The sequence below is a fragment of the Mixophyes fleayi genome, chromosome 7 (genome assembly GCF_038048845.1).
Source record: "Mixophyes fleayi isolate aMixFle1 chromosome 7, aMixFle1.hap1, whole genome shotgun sequence".
In the NCBI taxonomy this organism is placed as follows: Eukaryota; Metazoa; Chordata; class Amphibia; order Anura; family Limnodynastidae; genus Mixophyes; species Mixophyes fleayi.
Genome location: NC_134408.1, coordinates 85,504,454 through 85,519,905, shown reverse-complemented (window position 1 = coordinate 85,519,905; position 15,452 = coordinate 85,504,454). Strand labels below are relative to the sequence as shown.

The 15,452-nt window shown below is 39.9% G+C and overlaps 1 protein-coding gene across 2 annotated transcripts in view; it reads left to right on the top strand.

The window, feature by feature from the left end:
- Nucleotides 1-15,452, top strand: part of GULP1 (GULP PTB domain containing engulfment adaptor 1) — a 918,177-nt gene that overhangs the window by 854,558 nt on the left and 48,167 nt on the right. The gene's annotated exons all lie outside the window — the stretch shown is intronic.

Sequence of the window (15,452 nt, the reverse complement as noted above, 5' to 3'; positions counted from 1 at the left end):
TCACTTATAGTTATCCATTGCACTTACCTGTATTAAACACAATTGAATAGGGCAATCAACATTCGAAAGACTACTAACTCAACACACTTGAATGCTAATAACAACACAAGTGGCTATAGGGTCCTTGGAAAAATGTGTTCCAATGTTAAATCTGCCACTTAACTCCAATTGGTATGAAGTCTTAGGTTGGATTCACGATGCCAAAGTTTGTAGCAGCTCAAAATATTGCTTGCATCAGCGGTTGAAGTGGACTGGTATACGGTGGCATGCCATACCTCCTACTGCCTTGATTGTAAAACTCTGAAACCCAATTCACTTACATTCTCCATATTGCCACTTGCAAATTTCCATACCATTACTTCTAAATATGCACATCGGCCAATAGTTTGCATAACAAAATATTGTATATTCCACCGTTCTTCAATTGCTTTGTGATAACAGATGTGTGTGTATATATATATATATATATATATATATGTATATATACATATATATAATATATCTCTACTCCTATGTGCGCTCGTGCTTCTATTGTCTCATCTTTGCCCTTCCCATTGACCATAACCTCTCCACTTCTCTCTTACTTGTACTTGTTCTTTTTATGTGTTTTGTATTTTATATAATATTACAACTCTTACTGTCCAGCACTACTGAGTTTTGTGGAGCCTTACAAATGAATGAATTGTGATGATACTGATGATGATGATGATGATGATGATGATGATATATAGTAATACTCTTTAGTAGTATATTACAGGTAGCACAAAGCTATATATACAAATATTATTATCATTGTTTATTTATATATCACCAATCATATTTTGCAGTGCTGTACAGAGATTATGTAGTTATTCACCCCATTTGGGTCAACATTAGAAATATTTTCCAGAATATGTCTTTTCTTACCCAAGATGCTACCAAAATTCTTATCCACTTTCTCATCATCTCCCAACTTGACTTCTACATCCTCTTCCTATCTGGCATTGCTCTCATCCATCTATCCCCACTTTATTTCATCCTAAGTGCTGTTGCAAGACTCTTCTGTGGCTCCATATCTACTGTACTGGTCTCACATGTCCTACAGGTTCCAATTAATATTACTCACTTTAGAAACAACTGTATGTTTGTTGACTATGGGAGAAAACAATGAAGAACATAGAAACGCCACACAGAGAGAGCCATGGTTGGAATTAAACTTGCGTATCCCAGCGTTGTGAAACAACTGAATCTCAAACACTTCTGATATTTTCGTATAACATACTATAGCTATAAGAGCCAGAATTGTGTTGCATTTCTCAGCAGTTATACATTGTCGTAATGTAAAGGTGCATTTTCAACTTGTCAAATGGTAACCAAAAATAGCACCCCACTATATCAGCAAGATGTATGTTTCTGTATTTATTTAACATTTCAACACATAACTGTTGTTTTCTAATCATTAATTATCAAGTTTAGTTATTTATTAACCTTTGTGGTACTCTGTAAAGATGTACTACAGAGAAGAAAAAGTATGAGAAACACTAAATCAGAGTTAAGTGTTAAAAAACAATACTAGTTATAACAGATCTAGTACTCATTTACGTTACTAATCTTATGTTACTATGTTTCCAATTCCAGCACATGTACAGTACATAATTGTTAATACTAACAATAACAGTCACAATGATATGCTTTTAAGGTGTTAACATACCATACAGTAAGAAACACAATTTACTTGGATGCCCAACAGGATTTTTTGACACAATAGTGGCAGTGACCTGCAGCACGTCTATGTATATATATATATATATATATATATATATATATATATATATATATATATATATATATAGATGGATATCACAACATGGGGGCGGCACTCCTTGATCTTCCAAAGAATCTATACAAAAAGTTGTTCTTATTTCAACGTTTCAATCATATTTAATGATTTTCCTCATTGATAAAACATAATACAGACATTTACCTTAAATAAGCAGCTCCACCATGTGCATATCACCCAGCAACTCCTGAACGGTGGTAATCATTTTTATGATTACCACCATAACGACACAGAGAATCTGTAAAAAAACCAATGTCAAGAAAAGCAGACTTATCTGTATACCGAAGTTGCAGCTGTCCGATTGGCGCAGGATGCTGACCACAAGTGAGTCCGATTACTGAAGTGTTCGTCAGGAGCCGGACTCACTTGTGCGTCAATCAGACAGCTGCAACTTCAGTATACAGGTAAGTCTGCTTTTCTTGACATTGTTTTTTTAAATATTCATCTTTTAAGTGTAGTGGTTCTCGGTGTCGGAATTTTCTGCACTGAAAACGGGTACCCCACCCCTCCTGGAAGTGGGCTGACATCATCAGAATGCACCACATCCTCTGGTGTGCATCACATCCGACATTATCACACTCCACCCCCAGAACTAATTGCTAATTATAAAACCAACACAAACAATAACAATAACAAAACCACCACCATGTGATAGAACTGCAAAAGCTGTCATAAACACAATCAAAACAATATATTACATGCTGTAATTTTCACTAGAATCCACATAATACCTATTTCACATGCTTAAATCAGAAGTCCAACAAAGCAGTTGTATCCATAAGTTTAAGACGACAGTGTATAGTGCCCTGCAAACCAGGGAGTCCATACACAGAAGCCATCACTGAGGATATGGAAATCCTACAACTTGATCCATATAGACACATAGAAGTACAAAAATGCCACAAAAAATTAGTATTGCAATATTTACCAAGCTAAAGCAGACAAAAATCTTCTCAGTTAACTTGAATCTAAACCATTCAACAATTGTCCTAAAACCACCTATTGGACTTGAACAGCACCTCCTAGTGGGAAATAATAATGAAAATGTTACTCCATTATTTGTAAAGACCCAAAAAGGATAACAGGTTCACACATAAATGACCTCTATGACAACAATTCAAATAAAGCAAGAAAGTCCTAAATTCTCATTGAGGACTAATGGAGCCACAGTGTTAAAATGATGTATCCATCTGGCTTTAAGTTGAAGCAGCCTTCTCTTTCTATCACCTCCTCTACTCAATTCAGGAACATGATCAATCAGTTTATATTTCAGTGTGGCCAAAGGGTGTCTAAGTTCTTTAAAGTGATGAGCTACTGGTTGTTCAGCTTCATTGCCACTCAGTGCCAACCTAATAGAGGATCGATCCTATGCCATCCACTCTTTAAACATACAAATAGTCTTTCCGACATATGTCAAGCCACACGGACAAATAATGATGTAAATAACAAATCTACTGGTACAAGTTAGCACATGTTTGACTCATTCCTGCCAGAATGAGGGTGTACAAAACCAGGTCCTCTATTTAGATATCTGCATGTGGAACATCCAGCACACCTATAATTCCCAGAGGCTTTATATAGGAAGTGTTCGGGCCTTTCAGCTACTTTTGTTGTAACATCATTGTGCACCAACCAGTCTTTCAAATACTTGCCATGTTTATAACACGGCATAATGTTTGTACCTGCCAGAGCAGTGATATTTGTATCTGTCCTGACAATAGGCCAATACTGTTTGGCTATTTTATTGGTTAAGTTACTTGCTGTGGTATAACGATGTATAAATGGAAATCTACTAGTTGTAGTTCATCTTTTTATAGGGCACAAAGTATCTTCTCTTTTAATGGATATCACCTTAGTTTTGGCCAATTGTAACTCATATGGATCATACCCTCTGTTGATAAACTTCTGAATTAGAATGTTGATCTGTATATTCGCTTCAGATTCTAAATTGGTGATCCTTCTAACGTGGAGAAATTGTGAGTATGGAAGGTCTTTTTTCATTGCTATCGGTTGGTGACAAGTGGCATGTAGATAGGTGTTCCAATACGTTAGCTTACTATACACAAGTGTTTAAAAAATTGCCATTCCTTGAAATAAGCACATCCAGGTAATGTATGGCCTCTGCACTACAGTTAAAGGTATACTTAATGTCCTTATCCATCTGGTTGATCTCATTCATCGTTTTTGTGAATTCCTCTATGGAGCCTCTCCATACCACTAGGGTATCATCAATATAGCGTGTTAGTAAAATCAGACGACTGGAAAAGATCTCATTCTCCAAAAAAAATTTTTTCTCCGCAAGGAACTTATAGGAGTTAGCAAATGAAGGGGCCACATTAGAACCCAGAGTGCAACCTACTAACTGTAGGTATTAGGCCCCATCAAAAAAGACAAAAATCCTTGTCAAAGTTTTCTCCAATAAGGATAGAAAAAACGTTATATCTGGACTTTTATAGTGTATGTTGTCCCTTAACAAATGTTCTACAGCTTGTAGACCTTAGGAATATTCGTATATAGACTAACAACATCAATGGTACAGAATACACATTGTTCTGGTAGGTTATTAATGGAACCCAACTTAATCAATAGGTTGGTGGTGTCTTTTAAAAAAGTGGGTTCTTCTTGCACAACAGGCTGCAAATAGAAATACAGGTATTTTGATATTGGATGATACAGTGAATTTCTAACTGAGATAATTGGCCTCCCAGGAGGGCACTCCAGGCTTTTATGCACCTTCGGCAAGGTATAGAGCAATGGCGTAATGGGATATTTTTGTTGTAGTGCCAGATATATGTTCTCAGAAATAATCTGACATTTTCTGGCTTTATATAGCATCTTGTCTAATTTAGCTTTAAATATATTAGTAAGGTTTTCCTTCAGCTTTTTATAGACATTGACATCACTTAATTCTCTATAGAGTTCATCCTTGTATGGACATAAATTCTGGAGAACAATTGCCCCGCCTTTATCAGCTGGGCGTATGATCAACTTTGAATCATTGCTGAGATTTTTAAGTGATATAAATTCACTCCTAGAAAGATTGTGGCTAATCTTACTCATTTTTTTGACCCCTTTACACACTTCTGCATCCAACAAACACTATAACTCTTACTTGAGACATTCAAAGAGGGAGTTTCAAAAGAGGACCTATCTTTAAATGGATTAGTATCCAGACTGGTTACCACAACATTGGGTTTTTGGATAAAAAAAATTCTTTTCGTTTGAGACAACTAGTATGTCTCCACAACGCCACTTTCCATTCAAAATCATCAAACGGTACTGTTGGAACAAAAATCAGACCTTTGTTTAAAACTTTACATTCCTCTACTGTAAGAATTTTAGAGGATAAATTAATTATCAGGTCCTCCTCTTGTATGGACGATTGCCTCTTGCTTCAGCCACCCATCCTTGTCCTGAACCTTCTCTGTCTCCCCTCTGGGCACGGTTCCTTACCCGTAAAGGGGGCTTCTGGGAGATAGAAATTTGTGATTGTTCTGTATCGCTATGTAAGGAACTCGAACCTTTGGAAGCTTCTGTATCATAAGAAGTGTCTGTAAAACGTCTATGGGTATAGCTCGTGGCTTGCTCAACTGACTCCGCTCTGTCGCCCACGTATAAACTCGTTGCTTAAGATAGTTGACGATTTTCTTTTTTTAAATATGATAAGATCACATCTATATGTCTCAATTTTAATGCTCAACTTGTCCAGCAACTTATTAGAGATATTATTACTCAAAAGATACTTAGATCTGGTTTCCAGGTCTACAATTTTACTACTCACGTCTGAAAGCTCCCTAGAGGATTCTTCCACCATTAGGGAAATTATATCTAAAGAACATTTATTAAGAATTGCAACCCAGCGGTGACAAAAATTCACATTATGTCTCCGAATAGTGGGAATATTCTTAATTCTAAATCCTCTAGGTATTTTTCTTTCATGATGGTAATCAGAAAATGTGATATTAAAGTAATTCTATCGTTTCAAAATAAGCATTGCCCAATCAATTGTATGTGTATTCCAAAGCACATGGTGGTTTATTTTAGCAGATGTAAATAATCAACAATTCAATACATTATTATATTATGATAAAGTACAGTACAGCACCGCCAATACCAAAAGTTACATACATACATACCGCTGCAATCGCTGCGCTTCCATGGGTCCCAATGGAACAGTGTATCTGTTAGATAACTGTGGTCAGAATAGACTGACCCTGGTGGGGGATGCAGCTAATATATACAGTCAGTGTTTCATTGTGAACAATAGAGATGACGTAGCTTGCTTCTTTAGGTCCAGGCACAGGGTGGCTTCAGGGTAAACAGTTCATAGGCTGATTCAGTCTAAGGAATCCAAAGGAGGGGGTCATCTCTCCAGGGGGTCTGCTCCTTTCATAGCCAGCATCATACAAAGGATTATTCCCTAATATCAATAACTAAAGTATGCAATGTGCGATCTCTTCGCCGACTGCACCGGACAGCTGGTGATGATTAGGGCTTCAATATGATATCAGGCATGACACCTTTCCTATAACCTAAACCTTTAATAACACTAAAATGTACAAATAATCATATTATATAAACTAATAATAAACCAAATGCTATCTGCTTATAAATTACAGTGTAACGGAACCAATATGAATTGTATAAATAACTAAATGTTGTAATGCTAGTGTGTGCGTGCGTATTTTACCGTGCGATCGCATCACACGACGTGTTACGTGGCGTACGCTTTGCAATACGCATGGCAAACCAATATTAAATCAATATACTTTCGTTCATACAATTATACAACTTCAACAGTCCACCCTTTGATAGTATAAAAAACTAACACCTTAAAGATGTTATATGCAGGATCTCAGTACCACGTTTCATTGTTATGTAATACAAATCTCCCTTGGTGTATGACCACGCTGTTTGTGGATCTAAACAAGTTATCATAAGAGAGAGTCTTAATCCTCTAAATGATTTCTTCTTTTACTATAAACCGTACACTTCTGGAGCTTGGAGATAACCTTTTGTATGCCCTTCAAGGGTGCAATAAAACACTTAATACATTATTTGGAAAGGTACAAGGTACAGTAGAACATGTATCAGCTATACAGAATTCTCTACTACAGTTCTTCAAGTTTAACAGGTTCTTCTGTCCAACGCATGTCTTTAAGTTCAGAATACATTTAAACACTTCATGTTCATCAATAGCATCATCCTATGTCTATCGATAATGTCATATACAATCTCCTTCAGCTTGCGTTAATATACACTTCTAATAATGTCATCAGTTCTTTTCATCAACACTTGTGGGCGGGCTATTGTCTGTTCGTTCTTCCCAGTCTCCCAATACTCAGATTTAACAGTGATCGGCTTGCAAAGCATTGGGAGACTTCAGACTAAGGGACCTAGGTGTCCTACTTTTTCCCTTAGTGACCTCCGCCTATAGTTCGGGTACCTCAAGAATATTTAGTGGAAAGAGAACTAATCCTACTTGATATAATCACTGAGGCACGTGTGAGCACGCCCAGCACTTTGTTTGGTCTAAAACCTTACCCTCCCAAGAATGATAATCATTCTCAAGGATGCCTGCTCAAGCGAATATTACTGCACTGGCATCGCTGGGTGTATCTCTTTTCTAACCATGGGGTCGCCGTACTTACGGACGTAATGCTACTCAGACAATAGGCACTCGCACTTTCTCCAAGCTCCAAGGTTTCTAAATTTTCCTTTACCCCTAAATTGAATAGAGTAATTGGCTGGACTGATTATGCTACTAACTTCTTCCTCCCCAATACCTCCTTATCATTACTTGAACCAGTCTCTGTCACCTGCTAATAATCAAAAGAATTAACCGCCCTGAGAAGAGAATGAAATGAGAGAACACAAAACAGGAAAAACTACAACTTCATGCTGGACAACAGTCTTAGCCTTTGGCTCAGGTGCTACAAACTGCATTCGAGGCCTTCCAGTACAGACTCATGAGTGCCCTTGGACCCTTCTCTGAGTGTTGGCCCCTCTGCAGTGGGTGGAATGGGCACCAGTGTGTCTCTGCTACCCTTGAAGCCGTGATGCTGGTAGCCTACACCTGGTACCTGTCTGTCAAATAACCTAAGCTTAAGAAATTTCTGCTCCACAACTTACTCTCCCGATCCAACATCCTCACAGTTAGTGTGACTTTTCAGGAAACAGTGTTTTGGACGTTCTTTGTTGCTGTCTCACTATTTACCTTCTCTCAAGATCTAACCTAGCCTCCCAGTTACAATCTCATCTCACGAGGGGTCAAGAACATTTCAAAAACTGACAGTATAGGAGTCTGCCCAGGAGTGATCTTTTGGTAGCGGGACAGGACTAGTGGCCGAAGCTATCAGTCCCTTCAATCAAGTTCCAACTCTTATTCTATTCAATTCGTTCTACCGAGTACCACTACTTTCTGTTCACACTGGTTTATGGCTAATTGAAAGTATGTGATTTATTTCCACTACTCATACATTATACCTCTATTATCAATAACATGAATACCCCTATCATCTATTATAACTCTAGGACTATCACATTGAATAACAAAAGTTTTGAGTATGACACAGTAATACATTAGACACATTTCAATACACCTTTACCCAGACATTTTTCATTGGTACACCTGTGTATACTTGAGGATCCTGCATGGTGGTAATTGGATGACGTGTATTTGTTTTACCTGGAGGAAAACCCATCAGCAGGGGGGATATGGGATGGCTCTATTGGTATACTCTGTCCATCTTTCCAGAGTCCACCAGACTCCTCACCACATCTCTTCACCTTCCAGACAGTTTATTCCTCGGGTAACACAAATCTTCATATATTAACCAATATGTGTATGCGTGCATGTGTGTGTGTGTTCACATTTTAAAACTTAAAACAATACAATGAAAAACAAAACAAAACATATATTTGTTAAGTGTCACATAAAACCCTGCTGTCTATTTGACCGCTATGTTCGCCCTGGTGTGACAGCCATGTATGGTGGTGTGTTTAAGTGTGGACCTTACTAGCAGCTACTTCAGTTGGTAACTGTGTCACTGTATAAAGTCTTCTATGTAGTGTCCTAATCATGTGCTGGTATTGCTATAAAACGATTCTCAGTCGCCTCAACATCGCCCCCTAGACTAGAAAAATGCTGAAGACCAATGTATATCAATCGATTTTCCCTCTGCCAACTCACATGTCATTCTCAGTACCTCACATTCAGCTACTTGACTAAGTGGGAAAGGCAAAGGGGTCTATTTCTATAACACTTCCTTCAAATATAACAGTATCCAGTACATGCCTGTCTAGCAGTGAAAAAAATATAAAACACGAAAATTCTACATTTTCTAGGGTTTCACATTATGTCGTATCTTGTGGTAAAAATCCTACTCCAATGTTCTATACAGAGATGCATATCTGTATGCTTAACCTCCAGCAATCTCCTATCCACCCTTTGTGCATCCATATAAAGGCAAAATTTTGTACAGGAGGCACGAATCATAAAACAAAAAAAAAAACAAAACAGATATGCAATCTATAAAACATGAATCGTATTTCCACAACAGAACCTTTCTGCTTAAAAATCAGCAGTTTCTATACACATGAAAACAAAACCCCTGACTGTTTCTGTAACTCATGTCAATCTAGTGTGTGTATCTCTGAATTTGTCTTATGTAAAAAAAAAAAAATATATATGTTTTAGCCCCATTGTTGAGACTGTGTCTGATTTTATCTTTACCAGAGCAGAGAGAGAGAGAGAGAGAGAGAGAGAGATACTAGCATTTGTGTAAAGAATGAGAAATAGGAAAGCAATGAATGATGGGAATATAAAGATTTGAATACAAACATACATGCAGAAAGGGAGAATTTTTTTACAACAAAATGACAGCTGGATTGGACTCTGACTCTATGAGGAAATAGCTGTATTCATTTAACTATGATCCCTCCCAAGAATGACTAGGGGGTCTTAACCGTGCAATCCAGTGTTGTCCGTAATTTGTTCATTAAGAACTCGGTATCTCATTGACTACATACCTTTTCAACGGACTTTCCTAACTTATAATAGAGAAATGTAAAATTTAACTGTTGATGACTCATCTGAGATACCTAAACGATATTTTGGAGCAAAGTATGTATATACTTCATTGTTGGATAATGATTCTCAGCCAAACAAATTATCATGAGACACTGCAGCCTAAAACAAAGAGTGTTCCATTTGTCTATTGTTAATTAGTCTTTCAAGAGTAATTCTTCTATTTCTCTATCTCACCCCTCTAATCACTAAGTCTATACTCCTTTTTTGTCCCCTTTATCTGTGAGAAGAAAAACAAGATAGTTATCTTAAAACAGCAAACAAAACAAACATTTCCATTCTTTTCCATCGGCCAGCGATTTAGGAAAGCAAACATGTGACAACATAAAACAAACAAACAAAATCAACAAAGATTACCTTTTAAATAAATTTCTTTCTACATTTTGCACATTAATACTCACCACTTTTTTAACCTTTACCTTGTCTAGTTGTAGAATTGCAGGTCTGACCTGTACTCTAGAGTTGGCTATAACTCTCCCCCAAAGTATTAGTTGTTACAGAGTGTGCAATCAATTGTAGGGGAACCTCTGAGAGAAGTGTACGCCTCTTTTGTGGATGTCTATGTGATTTCCAACCCAGGTATCCGTTCTTCTCTCTACACAGTTCCTACTCATGTGTCCCTTCTTACGGCAGTAGAAACACGTCCCTGTCATGTTTGCACACTGTTTTGCTAGGTGTCCTATTTTATTGCATTGAAAACACTTCCTCAACTCATGTTGTTTCTCTTCATTTTTACAATCTCTTGCGAAATGGCCTTCTTCGTTACACTTAAAACACCTGATTTTTCTGTTTCTTATTATGTGGGTTGTATGCTGGTGGTCGGGTGTGCAGACCCTCTAATGCTGGGAAACTTACCATCACTATCACTTAGTGTCTCGTTCTCTTTATTCATACTTCTATCATGTTCTATAGCTGACTCCCTGAGAGCACTTACAGTGATTCCTTTCCAGTTTGGTAATGAAGTTTGCACCCTTCTTTTCAAGTTTTCCCTGAGGCCATCCATTAGAACTTTAACAGCAACCTCTCTGTAGTGTACATTATCTTTTATGTCTGGTACCCCAGTATATTTGCCCATTTCTATTAGAGCTCTGCAAAAATAGTCTGTTGTATTTTCACTATCTTTTTGCTGGATAGTAAAAATTTTACTCCAGTCCACTATCACTGGGAAATATATGGCCAACCGTGTGATTATTTGTCTTATATTGTCCTGATTATCATCCTCGGTTAAGGATTCATCCTCCTCCAACATACAATCCTTAATGAACTTTTGTATATCAGTATTGAGAGGAAGACAGGTCTTCAATAATACTCGCCAATCGTTATTACTTGGCTCATACATATTACCTAATCTAATAAACTGCTGACATTTGGTCAAATCTTTCCTAGGATCAGGGAAATCAGACAAAATTGAAAATGTTTCAGACCTAGGGCATGTATCATGCTTTGCTACATGTTTTAAGGGAACATCACCATCTCTGTCCGATTTCCCATTGGGAACTGTTGTAGTGCAGACAGGATATAAGTCTACCAAATGACTATGTTCTGAACTAGTTGCTAGAATTGCTGCTGCAGTACAATGGATGTCTCCCCCTGTGTTAACCTTTTCATTGTTCTCAACACTTTCAGCCGCTGCCCCTGCTGGTGGGACCGTCCCTCTTCTTTGTCCTGAAACATTACTTTTAACATTACTTAAAACAACATACAAGTTACTAGTTACAGTTACAGTTTTTACATTTTTGGTATTGGCTGTACTTCCCGCCCCGACCGAATTTGTCAGGGGCGTGTTTGCGCTCAGTTCGCCACGCTTTGCAACGCACACTTCCGGAATGCTTGTTTCCTGTACGCTTACTTCCGCTGTGCATTCGCTGCTCTGCCACGTGTTACCTTCCATTTGCCACGATTTTAAACAATGATTATGTGCATTTCTCACTTTCGTTGACTTAATCAACCGTACTTTATCTTTTACGGTATTTAGTACCTCTGCATTAAAACTCCCTGTTGTTGGGAAAGGCCTATCACAATCTTTGGTCATTTCGACCCTCGTGTCACAATACACAGTTGCGTATGCACCATATTTTTCACACATGAGAAATCTCGCTGACTCAATAAGACTTTCCTTAGGCAGTACAATGGCCATCTCTAGCGTATGCTTAGCACCCATGTTGAACAATATACCTTCTACCCGGAACACAGACACACCGCAATGCTCTGTTCCTTTCGGCCAACAATACCCTTTTATGTGGAATACAGACACACCGCAATGCTCTGTTCTTTCCACCCAACAATTTCAACTCTGTTGCTACAATCACCGCTAGAGATCTGTAATGCTCGGTGAACGTATTTCCTTTAGCCGCGTTCACTCGCTTTTCTCGCACCAGGCGAGGATCCCTAATACAGAAATATCACTGTGGGCCCCAAGGGCTATCAGCTCCTCGATACCCTGGCTCAACCACAAAAATCTGCTGAGTTTATTATAACTGGGAGAACAAAGTCGATACAATCAACCAGCCTTTCCAACATAATTCCTCCTAGCTGCTTCACCAATTCACACTGATGGTTGTCATGCGGTTAGATCGCACAGCCTACCAATACTAATTATTAGCAAACCTTGCGATCTATTGGTAGCGCTTTGCGAAAACTCGGTTTTCGCATTCGGTATACCTGCCCTGTATACCGTCCTTCAGTTGGGCAATCCGCCTCGTCAGACAGCAACTGAGTACAATGAATAATAACAGTGTATCTACTGTCACTCACCGGACTGTGAGTGCTACTTCTCGTGTGTTTAGGAACCGTGGCCATCCACCATCCTGAGGGTCTGCGCATGTGCAGCCCTTTCAAACCTTCAGTACCTGTTCCTTTTAGTTAATTGGCTGATCAGGCAACACTCCCTATTTAAAGCACCTGTGGTCAATACCTCGTGGCCTGATCTTGGAGTCTCATTCCCCATGAGCCTCTGAAGGTGTTCCTGTGTTTCCTCGTGTATTCAGCTCCTGCTGATTCCTGTTATTCGTTTGTGGTTTCCAGACCACTTCCACTCTCCTGTGTTCATCGTGACTGCACCAGCTGATTCCTATCCGCTGCCTCCGTGCTTCTACAGTATCCTGCTCACTTTAACTCTCCCGTGTTCATCGTGACTGCACCAGCTGATTCCTATCCGCTGCCTCCGTGCTTCTACAGTTTCCAAACCACTTCAACTCTCCCATGTTCATCGTGACTGCACCAGCTGATTCCTATCCGCTGCCTCCGTGCTTCTAAAGTTTCCAAACCACTTCAACTCTCCCGTGTTCATCGTGACTGCACCAGCTGATTCCTATCCACTGCCTCCGTGCTTTTACAGTTTCCAAACCACTTCAACTCTCCCGTGTTCATCGTGACTGCACCAGCTGATTCCTATCCGCTGCCTCCGTGTTTCTACAGTATCCTGCTCACTTCAACTCTCCCGTGTTCATCGTGACTGCACCAGCTGATTCCTATCCGCTGCCTCCGTGTTTCTTCAGAGTCCTGCTCATCGTAACTCTCCAGTGCTCATCGTGTCTGCAGCCGGCCGATCCTTTGTCTCCGTGCTTCTACAGTGTTCCTGCTTATGTCAACTCGCCTGTCTGCATCGGGTCAACGCTCCGCTGCTTTCATCTCAGCTATTGGTTATCAGACCGCCTCAACTCTCCCGTGTTCTCCAGGTGTCCAGTTCTATATACTACTGCTTCCTGAGTATTGTTTAATCCTTGCTGGTCTACCTACCGTGCGCTGCACCTACTTGGTTACCGCTTCCACCCTCCTGTGACTTCTCATCCTGCCGGCCTCCAGCCGTTCAGGTATCCCTGCACGTCTCTCTGACAGCCTGCTCTCCTGAACCACGGTATGCATACTTCTCATTGACTGTGCTGGTGTATTGCATATCTAGCTGGACTGAGTTGTTCTCCTCCGGAGTTCCCTATCCACTGAGACTATTGCTATCATTTGACTGTGTTTCCTTTTAGCCTGGATAGTTCTTGTGACTTTGTTTATTTGTGCAGTGCTGCTCAGTTATCATTATATTGTGCATATCATCGTGGGATCAAGTTCAGAGTGCCCGTGTATACTCTGCATTGCATTCATCTCCTCGTGCTCCTCCTCACATATATATTTCAGTGGTACAACTTGCTAGAGGCAGACCACTGTCTCCTGTTTCCTGTGTCACCAGTTTCCAGTATCCTCTCACATAGCAGTGGTACAACTTGCTAACGCAGACCACTGACTCCCCTGATACCTTCACCTGGATTTCATTCATTCACCCAGATAGCGGTACAACTTGCTATACGCAGACCGCTGACTCTCATCACCTCCTCGTAATTCCTGGACATTCCTCCTCACTATAGCAGTGGTACAACTTGCTATACGCAGACCACTGACTACCCTCACGTCTCCTTGTCCATCCAGTTCCTCGTGTACAGTTACCTACCTATTACCAGTGCTGCTAGTCATAGACTTTCCTCGAGCATTCTCTTACCATCTGCTGTCTCCTGTTCCGTGGTCACCCCGCTACCAGAGTACCATATTACCAACTATACTGCTCTGGTAAGTCCATCATCTGGTGATACCTGGGTAAAGACTCCTAGTGCCCGTGACAGTAAGATCAGGCCATGACAGACCCAGATTCGGAAACTACAGCTAAAGAGATGCTGCAGCATCTGGTTACCCGTATGGAGCAACAGGATGCTCGCCAACAGCTGTTGGTGCAATGTTACCAGGCGTTAGCCTCCCAAGGAACATCTGGGCAAAACATCACAGCTACTGTTGATGCTCCTGTGCTTTCCTCCGTTTCCCCAGTGCCATCCCAGGTGTCTACGGCTTCCACGCTTCACCTGCCTACTCCGTCAAAGTATGATGGAGACCCTAAAACATGTAGGGGTTTTCTCAATCAATGCTCAGTTCATTTTGAGCTCCAACCTCAAAATTTCTCTACTCATCGTTCCAGAGTGGCCTATCTCATTTCATTGTTTTCTGGACAAGCTCTCGCATGGGCTTCCCCTCTGTGGGAAAGAAATGATCCATTATTACAGGATAGTGCCAAATTTATTTCCACGTTCCGAAGTGTATTTGATGAACCAGGTCGTGTCATCTCCGCTGCATCCAGCATCCTCCGTCTACGTCAGGGTTCTCGTACAGTAGGCCAGTACATCATTCAATTTAGGACATTAGCCTCTGAACTTCAGTGGAACACTGAAGCATTAATTGCCGCCTTCTGGCAGGGGCTTTCTGATAAAATTAAAGATGCACTGACTACTCAAGAACTACCTACTTCTTTAGAAGATTTGATTTCTCTTTGCCATCGTGTAGACATGAGATTTCGTGAAAGGGAGTCTGAAAAAACAACTTCAGTTAAAGCACCTCTTCGCTCAACTTCTCAACTTCGCCCAGCTTCATCTCCTGCGATACCCATGGAGATAGGATGTTCCAAATTAACGTCTGAGGAGAGAAACCGAAGAGTAAAGAATAGTCTTTGTATCTATTGTGCTGATTCCACACATATGCTCAATTCATGCCCTACAAAATCGGGAAATGCCA